We start from the raw sequence: 12,601 nt of genomic DNA on the forward strand, positions 1-12,601 counted from the left end.
CTGGTGTCTACCCCTCAAGCTTTAAACATGCCTCAATCACACCTATCCTCAAAAAGCCCTCTCTTGACCCATCCTCTGTATCTAGCTATCGCCCTATATCACTTCTTCCCTATGCCTCAAAACTGCTGAAACAACAAGTCCATCTTGAACTGTCCTCCCACCTCTCCTCTTGCTCCCTCTTCGACCGCTTTCAGTCTGGCTTCCAGTCACACCACTCCACTGAAACTGCCCTAACTAAGGTCAACAATGACCTATTAACCACCAAGGCCAAGCAACACTACTCTGTCCTCCTCCTCCTAGACCTGTCCTCTGCCTTTGACACAGTGGACCATTCCCTATTAATACAGATCCCTATGATATCCCTTGGCATCACAGACTTGGCCCCATCCTGGATCTTGTCATACCTAACAGACTGGACATTCAGCGTCTCCCACTCACACACCACCTCCTCACCTCGTCCCCTATCTGTCGGAGTCCAGCAAGGTTCAGTCCTAGGGCCTCTGCTCTTCTATATTTACACCTTCGGCCTGGGACAGCGCATAGAATCTGACGGCCTTCAGTATCACCTCTATGCCGACGACATAAGGAAAGAATTTTTTTCCCCAATGCGGAGCTTACTCTTTGCCACATGGTTTTTTTTTGCCTTCCTCTGGATCAACATGTTAGGGCATGTTAGGTTAGGCTATGGGTTGAACTAGATGGACTTAAAGTCTTCCTTCAACCTTAATAACTATGTAACTATGACACACAGATCTACCTCTCTGGACCAGATATCACCACCCTACTAACCAGAATCCCAGAATGTCTGTCTGCTATTTCATCCTTCTTCGCTAGATTTATAAAACTTAATATAAACAAAATAGAAATCATCTTTCCACCATCTCACTTGACTCCCCAAAAAGACCTATCCATCATAGTAAAAGGATGCTCACTCTCCCCAGTCCCACAAGCTCGCTGCCTCGGTGTAAATCCTTGACACTGATCTTTCCTTCAAACCACATATCCAAGCCCTTTCCACTTCCTGCCGACTTCAACTCAAAAATATTTCCCGGATCTGTACATTTCTCATCCAAGAATCTGCAAAAACCCTAGTCCATGCCCTCATCATCTCCCGCCTTGACTACTGCAACCTCCTACTCTGTGGCCACCCCTTGAAAACTCTCGCACCCCTCCAATCTATTTTAAACTCTGCTGCCCGACTAATCCACCTGTCCCCCCGCTATTCCCCAACCTCTCTCCCCTGTCAATCTCTGCATTGGCTCCCCATTACCCAAAGACTCCAGTTCAAAACCCTAACCATGGCATACAAAAGCCATCCACAACCTGTCTCCTCCATACATCTGTGACCTTGACTCCCAGTACTTACCTGCACGCAACCTCCGATCATCTTCTATATTCCCCTCTTATCTCCTCTTCCCACAATCGCATACAAGATTTCTCCTGAGCATCCCCCATACTCTGATACTCTGGAACTCTCTACCCCAACATATCAGACTCTCGCCTACCATGGAAACCTTCAAAAAGAACCTGAAGACCCACCTCTTCTGACAAGCCTACAACCTGCAGTACCCACCAATAGACCAAACCGCTGCACAACCAGCTCTACCCTCGCCTACTGTATGCTCACCCATCCCTTGTAAATTGTTAGCCCTCGCGGGCAGGGTCCTCTCTCCTCATGTACCAGTCGTGACTTCTATTAATTAAGATTATCTTACTTCTTTTTTATAATGTATACCCCTTCTCACATGTAAAGAGCTATGGAATAAATGGCACTATAATAATAATAAATAATAATAATATGTGCTGATGGGGTCATTGTCCTGTGTACAGTCCATGTGTTGGAGCCTGCCTCATATATGTGGATATGTCGGAAAGAGCACACACTGATTCTGTCTGCATCAATACCGTCAATAGCCCAGACACTGCACATGCCGAATCCCATTTTCTACGATGAAGACACTGACATGACGTTAAAACGCAACCTTATATATGCAAATCTTTATTGAAAACAATTTTTGGAAAATAAATTCAGCAATAACAAAATCCCTGAAACCTAGAAGGACATGGATTATTAGTTTGCATACCCATTTCCATAGGCAGGACTCCACATGAATACCTATGAACATATCTCATGTCCATAGCTGAGGTCCACATAATAATAATAATAATAATAATAATCATCATCTTTATTTATATAGCGCCAACATATTCCACAACGCTTTACAGTTTCAAACACAACAGTCATAAGTAACAACGTTAACAATACAATTATTAAAGCACAATAAGACGACCCTGCTCGTGAGAGCTTACAATCTACAATGAGGTGGGGGAGATACAAAGCACAGGTGTGTATTTACAATGATGTATTTACAATGATGGTCCAGCCATCTTCAGGGGGTGGGGGGTAGATGGAGATAGGGAATGGGCTACACACACACAAACATAAAATAACTTTGATTAGTGAACGTGATAGGCCGCTCTAAACAAATGTGTTTTGAGGGAGCGCCTAAAACTATGCAAAATTGTGGATGGTCCTAATATCTTGGGGTAGCGCATTCCAGAGGATTGGCGCAGCACGGGAGAAGTCTTGGAGTCGGGAGTGGGAGGTATGGATTAGTACAGAGGTTAGTCGAAAGTCATTTGCAGAGCGCAGTGGTAGGTTAGGCCGACAGAAATGAGGGAGGAGATGTAAGGGGGTGTTGCACTGTAGAGAGCTTTGTGGATAAGAACAAGTACTTTGAATTGTATCCTGTAATGAATGGGCAGCCAATGTAACGACTCGGACGTATCCGAGTAACGATTAGCCAGATGGACGACCCTGGCTCCTGCATTAAGGATGGACTGGAGAGGGGAAAGTCGAGTGAGGGGGAGGCCAATTAGTAGAGCATTGCAGTAGTCCAAGCGGGAGTGGATCAGGGCGACAGTGAGGGTTTTTGTTGTTTCCATGGTGAGAAAAGGGTGGATTCTAGAGATGTTCTTTAGGAAGCGGCACGAGCAGGCAAGAGATTGTATATGGGAGGTGAAGGAGAGATTGGAGTCAAACATAACACCCAGACAGCGCGCCTGCTGCCAGGGTGTTATTATGGTGCCACCCACGGAGAGGGAAACGTCAGATTTAGGGAGGTTAGTAGATGGCGGGAGCAGAAGTAGTTCAGTTTTGGAGAGGTTGAGTTTCAGACAGAGAGCGGACATGATGTTGGAGACTGCGGACAGACAGTCATGGCGTTCTGTAGTACAGCGGGGGGTAAGGTCAGGGGATGACGTGTATAGTGGTGTGTCATCAGCATGAAGATGGTACTGAAAGCCAAATCTGCTGATGGTCTGTCCAATTGGGGCTGTGTAGAAACAGAAGAGAAGGGGGCCAAGGACTGAGCCCTGAGGTACCCCAACAGTGAGAGGAAGAGGAGATGAAGTGGAGCCGGAGAACAGAACACTGAAGGAGCGGTCAGAAAGATAGGAGGAGAACCAGGAGAGAGCAGTGTCCTTAATGCCTAGTGACTGGAGTCTAGAATAGGAGAGGGTGGTCAACAGTGTCAAAAGCTGCAGAAAGGTCGAGAAGAATGAGCAGAGAGTGGTCACCGCTACATTTTGCTGTCAGAAGGTCATTGGTCACTTTGATGAGTGCAGTTTCTGTCGAATGTAGGGGGTGGAAACCGGTCCACATGAATACCTATGAACATATGTCATGTCCATAGATGAGCTGTCTGCAACCAAACACCCACTGCTTCCAGGACCCTGTTGATCATCAGTCTCACATGACTAGGGCACCTAGTATGAAATACAGTGTGGACTGGACACCCTTTGTTTATTCAGTAAAGCCCCATTCAGATATCCTTGTGTCACGGTCCGAATGTGGACTGCGATTCACTGACTGAACTTCACATTCTCAGTTATGCCTAGGAGGCTGTCAAGTTTGGGTGAGGAGACCCGCGGCCGGTCCGTGCATCACGGTTCGTACTTGGACCGCGACACACTGGATTCTGAGACTGCAGCATAAAGAGAACCCCCCAATATCGTTAAAATATATTACCTTTTATTTCTTCTCATCAAAGCTACAGATGGCAGTGGTCCTACTTCTAACTGCTAAACTTGCTTTCTGCTCTACTTCCCATAGAACATAAAAGACATCAGAAAAAGGTTTCTGGGGAAAAGAAAAAAAAAAAAACTATTAAAATCATTTAGACCAGTTATAACAATATGACATACCATCAGACTTCTTAAAGAATGGAAACATAGAAGAAGCAGTCTTATATTAAGAGTCCTAAAATCAAGATATTCACTTGGCGTGGGAGGTGGGAATTGCCAAAACTGAGGAACGAAAAAATGTTTTCGTTGTTGTGTAGGTGTGTGTGAATGTGTTCACATTCTGTTCGGATGAACACCACAAGATACAATCATTTAATTAACTGGTACAAATCAATGACATGGCACAGACTGGTCCAAGTAGCCATATTTCCTAGGGAGTGAGGCTACACGAACTATGACAGAGGAAAAGCCAACTAATAATTAATCTGTAGACTGCATCACGCAGCATTAACGACTAGCCACTGCCAAAACACACTTCAGGCTCAAGTTTTCCTTGTGCTTTCAGCTTCAAGACGAAGTCAAATAGTTTAAGGCAATGAACCAAGTTAATAAGAGGAAATCAATGCAAGTGAAGCGGTCGCCATTGTGCTTCTGGGACTCTGAAGACTAATTTTGCCAAATGATGAATATTAGGTCTAATGCTCACGAATAGAGAGATGGGAATGACCAACCTAAAGGATTTCAGCCTAAGGGATCTATTCATGGTTAGACCGCAGCGAGGATGACTAGACCAGCAAGAAACACACTTGCCACCAACTGGAGAATAATGCAACGAGCCTTAATGATGCTGAGCACTGCGTTGGGGTTTCCATCTAAATCACAGAAAAACTGGATTGTGACAGAACCCTAGGAGAGCAATTCAGTATAACAGAAGGAGTCACTTTGGGCTCCATTTGGCCTTAGTTCCGGTGGTTATCTTTTTAGGTAGACAAAAAGCCCACCTAAAAAAGACAGACAGTGCTGGAACAGCGGCAAACTGAGTCCAAAGCCACTTGGTCTGCCCAATTACTCTAAATACATCTGCCCGATTTCTATTTTTGCAGCGTTTAGAAAGAAACTCAAGCACAAGTGATCAGCCTAGAGAACAGAATAAATGAGAACCAGCAACCAACATCAGAAGGAAATTCAAAAAATAAAAATAATATAGTTGCCCACTCCTAAATACAGTATTCAAGAAGTATTCAGAAATAAATATATCAAATACTCCCTGACGAAGCGGCAGCGAAACGCTCACTGAATCGGTGTGAGGGGGCTGTTTTATGCACCCATGGCTAGTAACATTTATAGGACTTCAGAACCATCTACTTTGGGCTTTTTGCCATCTGGCATGGTGTATTGAATTTTGTGTTAAATATATACCCCTTTTCCTTCTTTTTCACTTGATATTTATTTATTAATATATACCCTCATTATATGAAATACACTTTTTATACATTTATAGCAATAGATTTTTTAATGTATGAATTACTGCTGCATGTGTGCATATATACTGTAATAGTCTGATATCTCGCCCATCTTTTCCATTGGAGCATGCCTCTCCCCCTTTTATTAAATTTTTATCATGCCTTTTGTTGTATATGGTTCTTAATTTGCTGTTCATTTATGTAATCAATAAAATATTTGATAAACATATTACTGCCTACTTTTTGAATACAGTGATAAGGATATAAATGAAAACCAGCCAGAAATTAGAAACAAGTAACGACATTTCACCTTGCCAAGAAATTGCTACCCATGATTTATGGCTGAATAAAAGGTTAAAGGTTTTGGCTGATATAGCCATAGGCTTGTTTTCCTTCTGCACCCTCCCAAAGAAACGCAGTGGTCAACCCCTTTACATAGGAAGAAAAACTAAAATGTTTTCAGACTGTAGCCAAAAACTTCAGAGTGCTGCGCTATGGTGCTGCATATTTGTTTGTCCCGGTTAGTTTTTTCCCTATTATCAGGAAACCCATCAGTAGGATCATCCTTCCTAATCAGTCTATAAGGGCATGCATGTCATGGGAAGCAGAATAAAATGATATCTTGATATCTGTAAGCAGATGTCTTATTCCAGATAAATCCACATTTCATCTCTTATATGTAAATTAGCTGATAAGATCTATGGGCCGGACGCTAATCTGCATGAGAATCTGCCTCCAGAGCTTATTTTAAATGAAAGGGGCGGTGCAAATGTGAGACATGTAATGACTGACACCTATAATCACACTCAACAGAACTGATCTTTGTCTCATTACAAACACATCTGCAGCTCTCCTCTCACAGGACTGTCACCTCTGCTGCAGAGCTGTGCCTGATTTCAACTAACACGTTTTCAGCTTCCAGCTCATTCAGCCAATGTGGGGGGAGGGACAGTACAGCAGAACTTTGTCTTATTACAAACACATCTGCAGCTCCCCTCTCATAGTGCTGTTATCTTTACGGTATTGTCTCACTCCTTCAACACATACTGTATGAGATGAAGGTTCATTCGGCATTTTTCTTCTCCCATTTTTCAGTATTTAATATGGTAAAATTAATGGTGTCATTCAAAATTATAATTCATCCTACAAAAAGAAAAACCTTATATGGCTATAAATATAAAAATATATATATATGTATAGCTTTTGGAAGAAAGATGTGGTGGAGAGGGGGCACAAAAAATGAAAATCATCCAGTTATGATTTCCTAGACTTGATGAGACAGGTTTACTTACTTTGAAAATCCAAGTCAATGGCTGTATAATTCAAATCCAAAAATGCTTGTTTGAATACCAGACAAAATGTTTAAAAAATAATATACAGGCATGGATTTTTAATGTAAGCATATCTGGATCAACAGGTCTAAGAGATCTATGTAATAATGTATCCAGACTGCATTGTGAAATCTGGTGATAGATCTACTTTACATTTCATGGGGAAAATCACAGTAGTGAATGTTACACCTGGTACCACAATAATGTGCAAAGATTTTTTTTTAGGAGAGTGAACAGTCATATTGCCAAACCGTATCATACTAATTATGCATCTTTTATATTACTGCAGTTCTGCTATTGCTCCTTGTCGAGCACTTCTAGCACTAAAAAAAAAAAAAAAAATTACAGCTGCAGGCTAAACTTTTCAATTTTTTAGATTTCACCGGTTTTATTAAAGCTCCCCCCCAATGGATGTTGGGAAGAAAACACACCTAAGGCTATGTCTCCACGTTCAGGATGGCCGGCGGTTACGCCGCAGCGGCGAAGCCGCTCGGCGCTAAGCCCCGCCCCCTTTCTGGGACGCGATGGTGCCGGATGTGTACAGTACACATCCGGGATCATCGCACCCCTCGCCATAGGGCCCTGTGATATGCCTTGCGGGGACGCTGCGTCCCCGCAAGGTGTACAGACATGCTGCGATCTGAAAAGACGCGCAGCATGTCCTGAGTCGCAGGGCCGCCGCGTGCGGTTTTCCACGCAGAGTGGAGACGGGATTTCATAAAATCCCCTCCACTATGCTGGAACATCTGGACGCTGCTTGTTTGACGCTGCAGCGTCAAACAAGCAGCGTTTACTTACCGTGGAAACATACCCTTAGTCAGAGTGAATACAGAAAGCTATCAGAAAGTATAAATGTTTTACACGCCAAACAAGTCTGCCAAAAATAATATTTAAAATAGTTATCTAAGCTTTTGGTTTACCTAATATCTCATTCAGGCCAATGCTATTAGATAATAAAAATAATGTCCTGTATCGGTATTACCTGAATATTCTGAATTCTGTGCAGGCAGTAGGGTTCCCTAGTGGGTAAAGCACCAATCATTATAACAGCGTCCTAGTCAGACAGTGAATCTCCTGCTGATAAAACACTAATCATATTTAAACTACAGCAAACAGGTTAATAAGTAACACATCCCTGGATTTAGGCACTACATTACACTGCTTTCAGATTTAACTGCAAAAACTGCTGACAGATTCATTTTACAAAAAAAAAACTGGAGTCTCTTCCCTTTTATGAAAAAAAATATAAAACCTAAAAGAAGGATGTTGGGAAAGGGAGGAAAAATTGTCCTCTCCTGAATACAAGAAATTTACCAAACATAATGCTTTGATTTTCTTTTTTAAAGGGGAATCTGTCAGTTTTTGCCATCTAATCTGAGATCAGCATAATGTACAGACAGATAAACAGATTCCAATGATATGTCACTTACTGAGCTGTAAGTTTTGATAAAATCACTTTTATCAGAAGGAGATTATCAAGAGAGGACTACTAAACCTACTGCCATGTAGTCCTCCATACTTACTGTCTCTGTATAACCCCACCCCCACCACTGATTGGCAGCTTTCTACCTATGCACAGTGTACACAGAAAGAGGCCAATCAGTGGTGTGGGTGGGGTTATACAGAGCTCAGAATTTAGAGAACCGCTAGATCTGCGGCAGACAAAATTGTGATTTGTGATTTTTATCAAAACAGCAGTAAGTGACACCAACAGAATAAGGGTTAAAAAAAACAAAACTCAGTGACAGATTCCCTTTATCAACTTTTAGGCCATGTGCACACGTTCAGGATTTTTTGCGTTTTTTTTTGCGTTTTTAGCTATAAAAACGTGATAAAAACGCGAAAAAAACGCTTACATATGCCTCCTATTATTTACAGGGTATTCCGCATTTTTTGTGCAAATGTTGCATTTTTTTCCGCGAAAAAATCGCATTGCGGAAAAAAAAGCAACATGTTCATTAAAAATGCAGAATTGCGGGGATTCCGCACACCTAGGAATGCATTGATCTGCTTACTTCCCGCACGGGGCTGTGCACACCATGCGGGAAGTAAGCAGATTATGTGCGGTTGGTACCCAGGGTGGAGGAGAGGAGACTCTCCTCCACGGACTGGGCACCATATAATTGGTAAAAAAAAAGAATTAAAATAAAAAAATAGTGATATACTCACCCTCTGATGGCCCCCGAAGTGTTCCCGCCTCTCCGGTGCATGCTCTCTCTTCCGTTCCTATAGATGGTGTGGATCAGGACCTGTGATGACGTCGCTGTCTTGTGATTGGTCGCGTGACCGCTCATGTGACTCACACGACCAATCACAAGCCGCGACGTCATCGAAGGTCCTGAACCACAACGGCATCTATAGGAACGGACGCCGCTGAGGAGATCGGCTGTCTGCAGAGGGTGAGTATAACCATTTTTTTTATTTTTTTTATTATTTTTAAACATTCTATCTTTTACTATAGATGCTGCATAAGCAGCATCTATAGTAAAAAGTTGGTCACACTTGTCAAACAGTATGTTTGACAAGTGTGACCAACCTGTCAGTCAGTTTTCCAAGCGATGCTACAGATCGCTTGGAAAACTTTAGCATTCTGCAAGCTAATTACGCTTGCAGAATGCTTTAAAAAAAACGCGAAAAAAAATGCAAAAAAAAAATGCGGATTTCTTGCAGAAAATTTCCGGTTTTCTTCAGGAAATTTCTGCAAGAAATCCGGACGTGTGCACATACCCTTAAGCCAAACTGGATGGTTTAACAGCTAATCTGCCCATTACAAAAAAGTCATCAGCAACAGGACTCCTAATCCATTTAAAGCAAGCCTCCAGTATTAGACAATCAGGTAGATCCTCACTCTACACTGAGGCGTTGCTGTACATTTTTCGCATTGGGGTGATAATGTTATTTGCATTCACACCTTGGTCCCCGCTGCTCACCGTGCTGCCCCTCCGCCTTCCAATATGTATAGTACACAGCTACAGCTGTGTTCCAAAGTTCAGGTTTAACAAATTTTTCTAAGTTTTGGTCAAACTTCTGATATTTGCATAATTAGACGCAATGCACATCGACCTAAAGTGACCACTAACATACCGTATTTTTTGGACTATAAGACGCACCCCATCTCTTTGCCAAGATCTTAATCTGCGCATGCAGTGCCTCCGGCGGCCATTTTCCCGGAGGCCACAGCATCAAGGCAATGGAAGTGCGGGGGCTCCGGGCTTTCACAAAATGTCACTGGAGCCCCAGCACCACCGTTTTTGCCGCACCACACCAACCTGCAGCGTTGGATCACCAGAAGAATCGCCCCACTCCTGCATTCCATCACGCTAATTGTAGGTACATTCTGACTAGAGGAAACACCTCCGTTTTCCACCCAAATTTGGGGGGGGGGGGCAAAAATATGGTAATATACAATATGTCACGGGGAAAAAAGCAAAAAAAAAAAATCTCGGAATCACTGGGATCTATCGAAACATCCCGGAGTTCTTCCCACATGAAGTGACGCTGGTAAGATTTAATAAAATTTGACCTGGTCATTAAGGTTAAAATTGTCTGTCATTACAAAGGTTAAAGCCATTTATTAACTTAATACGCCAAAAACTAATAATGTAGCGGGCATCACGTGTATACTGATGGAGAGCTAACAAAAGCATGTGTTTGACAAATGATATTTAAAAAAAAAGTGGAAAGAGACAAAACACGTACATGTTTACATTTAGGAAGTGCAACCAATATAAATAGTTATTAAGTAACAAATACAAAAATCTAGTCAAAACGAAAAACAATTTAAACTTGCGCATATTGCACTACAACCTGATTTTTGGCCAAAAATTGGTACTGGAATACAATCCATATTACCAGTATGATAATCAAAAGGGCCCTGTAGATGCGGTGGATATCGGAGATAAGTATGAATGGACACCAGCCCTAAAGTGAGGTCAAGGAGTATTCAGTAAAGAAGAAAGGTGCAACATGTACAGATATTGCATTATTTATTATCAAAAGAAAGTAAAGCCATATTGGTTGTGGCATTACTGTGATTGGCTGGCCGCATTACCTCATCAGAGGATATAAAAGGACAGGCGCCATCATGCTCGGCTCACTGAAGCCATTGCACAGCTCAGGGACAGTTCTGATTGGAGGGAGAGAGCAGTTATCCAGGCCTGTGTGTGCACACAGTTTAACTATCAGAGTCTTTTAGTGTTTATATAGGTGCGGATTATGTGGTGAATTATCATACTAACAGTCATTCTAAGAGATAATCCTGTGCTTTGCTGTATCAGATACATTCAGCATTTAGCCGAGCAGGAGCAGAGAGACTGCCAGAATACAGAAAAAAGGCAGGGCTTAAGGCTTTGCAGTCCATTACTAAATATGTATCTGCTACACGTGACCCCATTTTTTAAATTTTTTTTGTGGGGGGGTGAAAAAATTGACTATATCATCATCCATACAGTTTAACGTGCTTAGTGTTAAATTATAGTGTTAAATAAAACGAAAAAAAATTGTTCAAAATGTTTTTTTCTGGATTCAGTTAGTCATCCATACAGTTTAATGTGCTCTGTGTAACATTACGGTGGTTTAAAATTTTTAAAAACTGCTAGGCCTGCTACAGTTGACCACATTCTTTGGCTTATTAAAAAACTAGTTTAAATTAATAACGGAAACTTGGTTTCCAGAGACCTAGCAATCAGAAAATGCGTAACGCAAGCAGCAAGGAACAGGGAAGTGGAAGTGCTGATGATGGTGCATGCAGACGTCGAGGACGTGGGGTAAGTGTGACTACATCTGTTGCTGGAGCACAAGAAACACACCTATTCACGACACATATTCCTGTCCCACTTTGCAGGCAGGCACGGAACACCACTTCTGAAGCCTTACAAGTGCGAACAGGGGGTCTGATGGATAGCAGATAATGCTTCCAGCACCACCCAGTCTTCTACACGTAGTCTTAACAACCAACAGTCAGGACCAGTAATCCCACATTACGACACTCCAAGGAGCTATTTACATAATTTCTTCATTGTGGCCCTGCATGTTCTAAGAGGGACAGGAGGAGATGCGGTGTAGTGATGCACAAAACTTAAGAGCAGCCACAGTTACAAGAAAATGATGGTGGGGAGGGAACAGCGGCAAATTTTGTTTAAGGAGGTAGATGATGTGACCCCATTGCCCATAAGTCAGGTTGTTGTTAAGTCACCAAGTCAGGAGGATCATGGTGCAGTGGTGGAAAAGGAGGTGGTGGATGATGAAGTCACTGACCCTACCTGGGAAGCTGGCATGCACAGCGCAGCCAACAGCACTGAGTGGGAGGAATTGGAAGCACCGAAACAGGCAGGAGAGGTAGTGGGGTGACCAGAGAGAGAAGGCGGGCAACTGTTGCAAAGAGCACAGACACTGGTAAATTTCTCTGTCAAAGAGTTAGGTGTTCCCAAGTGTGAGAGTTTTTTTTTTTTTTTTTTTAAAGAGTATTGAGACAAAAAAATGGTAATTTTCAACCTGTGCCATGCCAAGATCAGCAGAGGCCTGACCACTAAGAGCCTAACCACCACCAGCATGATCAAGAACATGCCATCTAAGCACCAGACTTGGTGGGCAGAACGCCTGGGTACAAGACTAGTGCTAGCAGGTGACACCACTGCCTCTTTCCCTATGTTAGATGCTTCCCAATCTCATCCATGACACTGACTCAGATGATTTCCACCCTGCACCTGTCCTTGCACATTCTGAGGCACCATTGACAGGCACTTTCAAAAACTTGTTTCAGCAGAGTTTTAAGCTGTACCT

At 42.6% G+C, this 12,601-nt stretch overlaps 1 protein-coding gene across 8 annotated transcripts in view; it reads right to left on the bottom strand.

Annotated features, from left to right (window-relative positions):
- Positions 1-12,601, bottom strand: part of WDFY3 (WD repeat and FYVE domain containing 3) — a 339,686-nt gene that overhangs the window by 234,762 nt on the left and 92,323 nt on the right. For 7 of the 8 annotated variants that reach the window (XM_077275801.1, XM_077275807.1, XM_077275803.1 and 4 more), the window contains one exon: positions 4,031-4,141. The exons of the other annotated variant lie outside the window; for it this stretch is intronic. The gene's annotated coding sequence lies outside the window, so the exon portion shown is untranslated. The remainder of the gene's footprint in view (positions 1-4,030; positions 4,142-12,601) is intronic. 8 annotated transcript variants of the gene reach the window in all.

Source organism: Ranitomeya variabilis, chromosome 1, assembly GCF_051348905.1.
Source record: "Ranitomeya variabilis isolate aRanVar5 chromosome 1, aRanVar5.hap1, whole genome shotgun sequence".
NCBI classification, from domain to species: domain Eukaryota; kingdom Metazoa; phylum Chordata; class Amphibia; order Anura; family Dendrobatidae; genus Ranitomeya; species Ranitomeya variabilis.